The following is a 10,270-nucleotide window of genomic DNA, read 5'->3' as shown; positions in this document are numbered from 1 at the left end:
CGTCAATATTCAAAGTACTGGGAAAAAGAGATTGATTTTGGATCTCCGTCATGTGAATAAGCACATTTGGAAGGAGAAATTCAAGTTTAAGGACATAAGGAACGCGTCCATTTACCTTCCAACGGATAATTTCATGTTTAAATTTGACCTTAAATCCGATTATCGCCATATTGATATTTTGGATGATCATCAGACCTTCCCAGGTTTTTCGTGGCTTGTTAATGGGGTTAGGAAGTTTTTTTTGTTTTTACAGTACTTCCCTTCGATTGTCGTCAGCCCCCTATATTTTTGCTAATGTAGTTCGTGTTCTTGTTAGATTTTGGCGAAGTCAGGCAGTTAGAATCACAGTTAACCTTGATGACAGTCTTGGTTCCGCTCGCGACTTTGCTCGCTGTGAGGTTGCTTCCGCTTTCGTTAAGTCTTTACTTGTGTCGACTGGTTTTCTTCCCAATTATAGTAAATCTATTTGGCAGCCCACTCCCTGCTTGGTATGGTTGGGATTTTGTATTGATTTGTCCAGTCGCAATATTTGCATTCCCCAAGAAAGGATTTCTATTGTTGAACATGTTATCCACTGTACCCGTGTTCAATACCCATTTTACACTGCTACGAAGTTGGCCTGTTTTGTGGGGAAGATTATTTCCATGGGTTTTGTGTTTGGGAACATCACCCGTATCGTGACCAGGTATTCCCATTTTGATATTTTGCGTAGCATCAAATGTCTTCCTTCCATACTACGCCGAGGAAATTAGAAAACGCATCAATCGCCGGCGGCAAAAAAGCATGAGTTAACCCTTAAGGACTAGGGTTAATCACATGATTATCAAGACGTGATCGTTTTCGAATAGCTCTGTTTTCAAAATGTTTTCAAAACGTTTTTCGCCTACACCAAAACGCAAGGCCGGCGTTTTCAAATTCCTCCGAAGTTCTTAGCCCCTCGACGAATCGTGTTAAAACAAATGATTGGTTGATTGACTGATTCAAAAGTTGTCAGATTAACCAGTGGATTAATCGGTGGAAAATGTTTTCCCTAGATAACAGGAACTCAGCTCCATTTCTTATGCTAGCTATGCAAATAGAATCTAAAGGGTATGCAAATATGGTGTTTCAAATGTGTGGAAATCAAAATCCATCAGCAATGAGAAGAAGAGCGCGGAGTCTCAAACGTAAATCCTTGGAGCTAGGGTAAATAATCATTAAAATAGAAATGAAATAACAAAAATAATCTGAGCATCAACTCTCTCTTCATGTCAAAAAGCTGCTCGTGTGTTTTCGATAAAAAGCTGAAACCTAAATCGATAAAATGCTGAGTCTTAACGATGTTCGCGCCCTAAATGTTCCCACGTGCAGATTTTTTTAAAACTTGCCATGCAGAAAGGCAAAAATCAACTTTTGCCACAAAGTGAAAAAAATTGGGGAGGGGGGAGGGGGGAGGTGGCATCGTGCTCATTTTCGAAATAAGGAGTATTGTAGAACGTGCGTTTTGAAAAACGTTTTTTATTTAAACATAGTTAGTAGTCTACTAACTATGATTTGAAGAAGATCTCAGCGTGCGACTATCAGCAATAAAAGAAGCTATTTTAGTGAAACTTAGATCAGGTAAACGTACAAAATTCATCACAACTAAGTGAGTGAATTTTTGCGGCTGATACGATCGCTCCTTAACGCTTAACAGGCCTGGAAAAAGCGTTGCCCGTCTACATTCGAAGAAAACTTCGGTGACACGAGGGTCGAAAAGGCGAGATACTTTTAACTTCTAACGTACGTATTTTGTCTGGTTTTCTTTAAAATGTTGAAAATCAGTAAAGAAAGTGATGTATCTGTTGTTTGCTCAGTTTTACAATATGTGAAAACTGACCTTTTAATTTAACAGACTGCCTAATTTACATGGTAGTGCGTGCTGTACGATAGGTGCTAGTGCGAAAGTGTGGCTTTTTTCCCCGGGGGGGCACTGCCATATATGGGCTATATAGGTATGTGCCGCTGTGAACTACGAGGTAGTTGTTTCCATTCAACTGGAAGAGATCAGCACTTATTTTTGACCACGGTCTGATTGGTATTGTGTGAGATTTCATCGGTTCTTGTGGTCGCTCGCTAATATATTGGGCACAAAGTCCACATGAAAGGCACTTTTTGTTGATTGCTGCTTGCATTCCAGGCCAGAAAAGAGATTCGCTCGCTCGTCTTATGCCGCTATCGCCCCCCCGGTGTGCTTTGTGTATTTTCTCCAAAATCTCTTCTCGTAACGAGGAAGGGACAATAACTTGGTGAGAGCGATAGACCACGCCAACGGAAATCTCGTCTCTGAAACACCAATACTGTCTTAGATGCTCTGACGTTTCCTTCCTTTCTGCAGGCCACCCACTAGTTACCGCATCGCACAGGGATGCCAGGACTGGATCCTTGGCGGTCTCTTGTTTGATTTGTTGCATGGTGTTTTTCAGTGTGTGCGATGTGAAACAGACAGGCTGATCGTTTTGTAACAGCACGCACCGATTACATCTTCAGACGCATCCACTTGCAGAGTTACGGGAAGAGTAGGATGGTAGTAGCGCTGTGCAGTCGCTGATGCAATGAGATTCTTGGCTGAGTTGAATGCGTTTCCTTGGTTGTTTGACCACGGGAATTCAGAGTTCTCTTTTGTCAAGTCCCTCAGTGGAAGAAATGATTCCGAAAAGGTTGTGGCAGAACTTGTTTAGGTACTGGCTCATGCCAAGTAAACGCTGTACACCAGCCTCATTAGTGGGCGTTGGCATCTTTTTGATTGCGTCTACTTTGGCTGGGTCCGGTTCCACCCCTTTATCTGTGAGCTTGTGCGCCATGAATGTGACAGAAGGAGATTTAAACTGAAACTTTTCGCAGACAGTAGGAGATCCATGTTTGCTGCACTTCTCTAATAGACTCGTGAGATTTTATCGTGATCCAGGCAAGCTTCCTCTTTTGAATTGCCACATCCGAAAACACAGATATCGTCGGCAATGTTTACTACTCCTTGCAGACCATCTAAGAATTCATGTTGCAGTCGGTGATACTCTTCAGGTCCAGAGGCTATCCCAAATGGCATCCTGGTGTAACAGCAGCGACCGCTTGGCCCCTGAAACGTGGTAAGTAAGAATGATTCTTCGTCCAACTCGATGATATGGAAGGCCAAGGCTGAGACGTCAACAGTACTGGAAACTTTTGCGTTAGTTAGAAGTGGAAGCTTTTCTTCAATCGTCGGTACTGTGTGCTTGGATCTTCGGATGACCCTATTGATGGTCTGGCTTAAATCAATGCATAGTCGAAGTTTCCCGTTTGGCTTTTCATTCACCAGGATGTTTGAGAGTCAGTCTGTGAGTTGTGTGACTGGCTTTATGATGCCCTCGTTACAAAGTCTCTCTAACTCTTCATTACTCTGTCCAGCTTCGCCACGGCAACTCGACACACTTGGGCGTGCACTGGCCTGACATTGGGATCCAGCTCGACGTGCATAGGGGTTCCTAGAGGATTTCCACGGCCTGGCCTGAATATGTTCGAGTAGTACTGTAGTACATCGTCCTTCGTCAGTTTTCCTAGTGGTAGAGCTGGTTGTGGATTGTGCGAAATTTCTTCGTCAACTGCGTTTGCCGTCTCGTTAGCGCACACCTTCAAGTAATATGGGGCTTATGCATCCCTTCCACTGAGAAGCGCTGGTATCTCATCCGGAACTTCTACCACCAGGAAATTTATGGCGTGAATCCTGCCCCCTTCTCTCGCAGCACAAGGTCACCTGGCCTTCAGGACGCATAGTTTCACTTCCATACGTATTTTTCTTGCTTCTAGTCCGACGAATTTCTACATTAGGAAGTAGCCTTCTGAGAAGACTGCTGGGAATGGTATTGCAGGTGGATGCAGAGCCGATTTGCCCTTTCACGACTTTTGTTTTCTCTCCATGTATTAGGTGGCAGATTAGCAAAGTATTTTCTTGCAAACTATGGGCCTGTGTTGCACTCCGTAACGAAGGCTTCCTCGTTTGTGTCTTCAGAGACAAAATTAGATTGTTGCTGTCGAGCTTGTCGTCGTGTTCCACGTCTGAAGACGCGCGCGAAATGGCCAGTACAGTGATACCACATTTTCCGCATTTTTTTCCATTGCATGGTAATGTTGCTGAAGGGGCTGTTGATGTTTCCCGCCACACCAAGAACACTGTGACAACTGCGGCGATTTGGTTGTATAGTTAACCTGCTCCTGGTGTGTGTTTCTGGCTGTTTTCACTAGCTGATTCGCGAACGTGGTTGCCTCGAATGTTTTGGCGACTTCGACCACTTCTCGTAGTTTGACTTTTTCTTGGGTGGTTTTATGTCTGTGCCCTTTCCCGATTAACTTCACTCGAAGGGCATCCGACGTTAAGCTGGCGATAAATTGGTCCCTTATGAGTCCGTCTGCAAAGTCTTATTATTCGCACCGTGCCTCTTGATTTCATATTTTCGTCTCCCATGACGCGATTGACTCATTTTCTTGTTGCAGTAGGCGAAGGAACTTTTGTCGTTCACCTGACTCTCCAACACTTGCGCCATAACATTCTCTTAATGCATTGACAACACTGTGAGGTTTCTTCAAAAGAAAAGGAGTTACAGACCACTTAAGAGAGTAAATTGAAGGCGACGTTTGCACACCCAGTGCCAAGCATTATCAGCTTACTTATACATTGAAACCTGTATTAAGCTGACACCCTTGGGAAATTCACTGGCGCCCGCCTAATGCAGGGTGTCCGCTCTAAACAGGTTCTAATATATTGTGCAATGTCCAGTCAGTCAATGCATCAGTCTGGAATAATCTATTTAGGTTTAAAACGACATCGCTGAACAATTCAATGTTAAACGAATCTGAGCTGAGCTTTTAGAAGTAAAAAGCCCTTGAAGTGTCCGCTTGATGCAGATTTTGTGCAACAAAATGGTTTGATATTGGTGTCCGCGTCCGCTTAACAGAGGTTTCCGCTGAATGAAGGTTAATTTTACAGTAAATGTGGGAATATTTACCTGATATATAAAGAACAACATGTCGAGAGTAAATCAATGAATTGTTCGGTGATTCGGTAAACGCTGCATGTCTTTGCCTTCTAGTTCGCATATCGAATAAATTTTATACGCTTAAAGTACCTATGAAGTAAAAAATAATTGCTTCTTATTTGAAAGGCTTTTCAAAGTAAAGAAGAATGGCAGTTCCCTTTTTGGAATATCTTTTTTCGTTCTAGAGATATTTACGTTTTTGGATTATGCAAATGAGAAAGTGATGACGTCATAGGTGGTTCCACTTGAACAGTAAAACACTAAATCAAGAATATCTCTAGAAACATTGGAGCAGCGTTCTTCAAACTTGGCACCACAAATGTGCATCACAAAAGAAACAGAATGACACCTTCTGTGTTGTTGCCATGGCAACACTTTTGCCTCCAGTCTCTTTCTGTGAAAAACCAAATATGCCAATTTGCAACCCTTCGAAAAGGGACAGAGGGTCTTGCTCGCAACACACATGATTCCCATATTGTCTTAACTCTCCCCATTAGATTGGTGGGAGTGGATGATCCTTGTTTAAGATAAAATCTGGTAATGTTAGTTTTAATTAAAACAGGACCAGCGGTATAAATGTTGTCATGGCGACGGCACGACGGGTGTCATTTTCTTTCTTTTGTGATGTACATTTCTGGTGCCAACTTTAAAGAGCACTACTTAAATATTTCTAGAGATATTCTTGATTGAGTGTTGAACTGTTTTATTGGAATCACCCATGACGTCATCAATTATAATACAAAAACGTGAATATCTCTAAAACGAAAAAACATATTCCAAAAAGGAAAACGCCATTCTTCTTTACTTTGAAAAGCCTTTCAAATCAGCAGCAATTATTTTTTACTTCGTAGGCACTTTAATTACAAGAGGTTTCTGACGAATCTTTGAAATACGTAATCACAATAGTTTTAATGCCTTTGCAATGAGGGCGAGGTCTTTTGTGGTGCTAATTATTTGGCTAATCGTATCTATAACAAAATTCTCGATCGTCATTGGTTCTCCGCGTAACTATTTGTCACGTAATCGGCGGTGATCACGTGGGTGTTTCATTACAGGTATCCAATTTGAACTTTTTGTAATTGGATGCTAGTAATTGAATACCTAGGTCATTCGCACGTCAATTACGCGCGCTTTTTTGAAATGGCTTCCTTCTCAATGTTTCTTACAGTTTTTAAAACTTATGAAAGGCGCTACAAAGTTTTTCGCTCAAAAGAAGTTAATTCCGAAATTATAGATACGAGTAATTAGTAACTGGATCTCGTGTCGTACAATTTAGGGAGTTATTAAATCCATTTTGAAATCACTGGCTATCCTTGCAATCTGATTGGCTCTCAGAGATGCGATTTATTCACGATCGCACTATTTTTTGCACTTAATCGCATCTTTTTCTCAGCCAATGAAAATGGGACAGTAAAGCAAAACAACCAATCAGATCTCAAGATAATTTTAAAGTAATCAATAAAATTTTAGGAAAATGAAAGGCAAAAGGCAATTGTGTGGAGAATTTTGCAACTACTATTGCCAAAACTTTGTTGTTATTGTCGTTTTTTCCAAAAAATTGACGAATTTAATTAATTACAGTTTCTGAATGACGATTATGAGCTCCTTCAGACAGAAGACCTACTTTAATGGAAGTTTCCAACTTTCAGTGCCCATTTTGACGAATATTTTGGCGATTTTTCTTCAACATCTGCTCAAGATCCGTATGATACCGAGTCCCGTAAAACATAAACAAACGAAAACCACACAACAACAAATTCAGAGCCATCTCAAGGTAGATGTTTCCAGGTTTGCAGTAGTTTCCAACGAAGCAACAAAAGAGCTCAACTCTGTCACTGTGAATAAACATAGTCAAAATATGCCCCACTGCACAAAACAGTGAATGAACGAACGTCTTACGAAGCCGGTGCCAGTCCCGCCATCTTTGAAATATCTTGAAAGAAATGGCGCCGCAAGAACTTGACAAGGTCCTGAGTGTTGAGTCCTACGCCGAGGTCACAAAAAGAAAAGGAGATGATAACGAGCTGGACTCCCTTAAAATCATGCCATTAAACGGTGTTTAAAAAAAAACCCGTACTATCCACTGGGCATCGTGCACTCAAGGGAATTTCACAACTCAAAAGAAATCGATCGCAGAATTACACAGGATGCATCTTCAAATTCCTTCTCGAAAGACAATGAAAGTCTCAGCCTCAACCACAAAAGAAAGGAGGGCCTTCCATCATTGATTCAGGCGACGAGAACTGAACTTTTGTACCTGAAGTAGACTATTTTCGTTCTGATTTCAGAACTGCTTGTTTCTTTGTCATGCTCGAATGAGATTTAATCACATGACATCGTTTTGCATACTAAATGACACGTAAAGGCGTTTCCGGTTCCGCTTTTTTTAACAAACCGGCTACTGGGACCAAAAATCTAAAATTTAAGGCGATAAAATCGTGCGATTTCAAAATGGATCTAATAAAGTGGCAATTGAACTTCGTGTCGTGCAGTTTTGGTCTGAAATCACACTTGTGATTTCAGACCAAATTGCACTCCACTCAGTTCAATTACCATTATTAATCGTGCTCGTAATTTCAAATCGGATTCGCGGTTTGCGCTCGTCCGATCTTGAAATTATTAGCGCGATTACTCCCTGAATTGTACGACATGAGGTCCAGTTACTAATCCACGTCTTCAAACTTTCTAGCTTTGCGTGCATTTCCGGCCGGTAGGATCATGGATGGCTCAGAAAATGCTACTTGCCTACTTTCCTTAAACTGACGGGAAGCTCATTCATCGAAGGACAGCTCCCAAGCATTTTCAGGTTGTTTTAACAATTCACTTGTAGTCATATATCTTGGAGAAAAACACGTATTGTGGGATTAAAGTAGCGTACCCAAGAAAACGACACAATGACCTCGAGAGTAAAGAAATGAACAGGTTGTCAACCACGGCAATGGAGAGCTTTAATTGTCACGTTTACGTATATAATAATAAAAAAGGGATACAAGAGTTTTTAAATACATAAATATTGAGATAAATATACTTATTATGTTAACAATATCTTAGACATTCTAAATATAAATTTGGTCATGTATCACTCTGTATTAACAATATCAGTATAAATATATCCGAAAATATCAGGGATCGTAAATATAAGCCACCGGAAGCTCCACCATAGTCCATTTCCAAACTGTTTGGCCTGTTCTGGCATCACACCCCTGCACCAGTCCTCTATGCTGATACAGTACGGCGCGACAGTAATGACCACAATCAGGACACACAGCTTGGGACAGAAATCGAGGGACACGATCTGGATTGTCATCCTGGGCCCAGCTCCAAGGGCACTTTGAGGTTCCTGGCATCGAAGCAGTGACGTCACGACTAACGCGGAGTGGAATTTCTAGCGATGACTTTAGTGAAGCAGAAGGCTTCTCCACAAACAAGAAATTGCGGCGGAGCCGTTTGAGGATCTTGTGAGGTTTTTGACGGACTTCTGGGCAAGAGATTTGAAGCGACGAAGAAATCACGCTGATCAACACGGCGATAGCAAATAGCTGAAATCAAGAAAAATTTAAATGTAAAATTTGTTGTAAATGTGAGATCTTGACAGATACCCGCAACGTTCACCTTCTCACTCGATCGGTTTATTGACGTTTTCAGTGATCACAAATACAAAACACAATGGCCGTTAATTTTTCAACGCTTTTGCTTTCTTTCACGTGCACCATATCATTAATAGAATTTCAAATATAAAATTAGAATATACTATCAAGCTAAGAGAGAGTGTGCAGTAATGCAATAAAAAATATTGGCCATAAAGTGAAAACGACCAATCATACAAAAAAAACCTTCCGCCGCAAAAACCATAAAAAGGAAATAAGTTCAGCTGTAAAAATAAACTTATTGTTAACTTGATCACGAACCAATTTCACAATATCGATATAATGCCAAGCCAATAGATAATGAGAACTTGATATAATAGAAAATCACCAAAGTTTTAGATTCAACGTTATGTGGAACAAGAAACAAAAATTCGCGCTTCAATTCAAAAGTAATAATATTAACGGAATAACTAGTTAACTCTCACCTTTTCGCAAGGAGCACCCATTTCTAAGTATTTTTAGGCTTCAAAAATATTCCAGTATATATTTCCGATGAGAATTCGAAGAATAACTGAGTTTACTTATCTCGCCACATTGAGGTTGACCTACTTTTATACCTTTCATTTTCGCCTATGTAATTTCACGTTTTTCCAGCGAAATTTACCCATTGAGGTCATGGTCTTTTCCCTTTTTTATGCGAATGATATATTACTAGTGAAATTTTTTTCCGCGAGTTCCAAACCTTACTATTGCGCCAAGAGTGATTTTCCATTTACGCAGTTGACTCTAAGTCATTTTGATAAAACTTGAACAGAAAAGAAGTTCAACTTATAACTAGCATGGCCCACAGCTCTTAAATACAATTTCTTTCACGTCAGTTTTTGAAAACCGAAAGATCCAAATTCAATTTTTATGGGAGCATTAGCTAGAAATTGGGTTTTTCAAAGAAAAGAACAAAAAATAACTTTAAAAAGTTTAATCGACGTGTTGCATCATTCCGCTCAGTGTAGCCATCTTTTTCATCACTATTTATTTCGGGGAAACACCGTTACTATTGTATGCTCTCATAGTAGTGTTCCTCGACATTTCATGACGTAGAAATGGCGTCATTGGAATGATGAACACATACTTATTTCTGGTATGTTGGAGACCTTCTGACTGTCGGTATTCTGTTCTGGTGTTTTCGGGTTCCGGGTTAACGGACCGATCTAAAAAAAAAAAAAAAAAAAAAAAGTATAATACTTTGTACGGAGACATATTTTCCTACGTGTCAGTTTTTACATCTATACTGAATTTTGATTGGTGCTTTGCGGAACTTCCTGGAGCGTTAACCGACGTGCGTAACAACTGTTAAGAAGCCCCCCAATAAAAATTGAAAATCAAGATTCAAGGTTTTTGACGGACTTCTGGGGAAGAGATTTGAAGCGATGAAGAAATCACACTTATCAACACAGCGATAGCAAATAGCAGAAATCAAGAAAAATTGAAATTTAAAAATTTGTTGTAAATGTTAGATCTTGACAGATACCCGCAACATTGACCTTCCCACTTGATCGGTTCATTGACGTTTTCAGTGATCAATATACGGAACACAATGAACACAGTAATTTCTTAACGTTTTTGCTGTAACGTGCACCATACAATTAGCAGAATTTC

General features: G+C 40.4%; 1 pseudogene; it reads right to left on the bottom strand.

Moving 5' to 3' along the window:
* Window positions 1–3,325: 3,325 nt before the first annotated feature.
* LOC149104159 (uncharacterized) lies at window positions 3,326–5,018 on the bottom strand (annotated as a pseudogene).
* Between the last annotated feature and the right edge of the window lie 5,252 nt (window positions 5,019–10,270).

This window comes from Orbicella faveolata, unplaced genomic scaffold (assembly GCF_042242905.1).
Source record: "Orbicella faveolata isolate gen_17 unplaced genomic scaffold, um_ofav_v1 contig_35, whole genome shotgun sequence".
NCBI lineage: Eukaryota > Metazoa > Cnidaria > Anthozoa > Scleractinia > Merulinidae > Orbicella > Orbicella faveolata.
The sequence above is the reverse complement of the archived record's forward strand: the minus strand, read 5'-3'. Positions and strand labels throughout refer to the sequence as shown.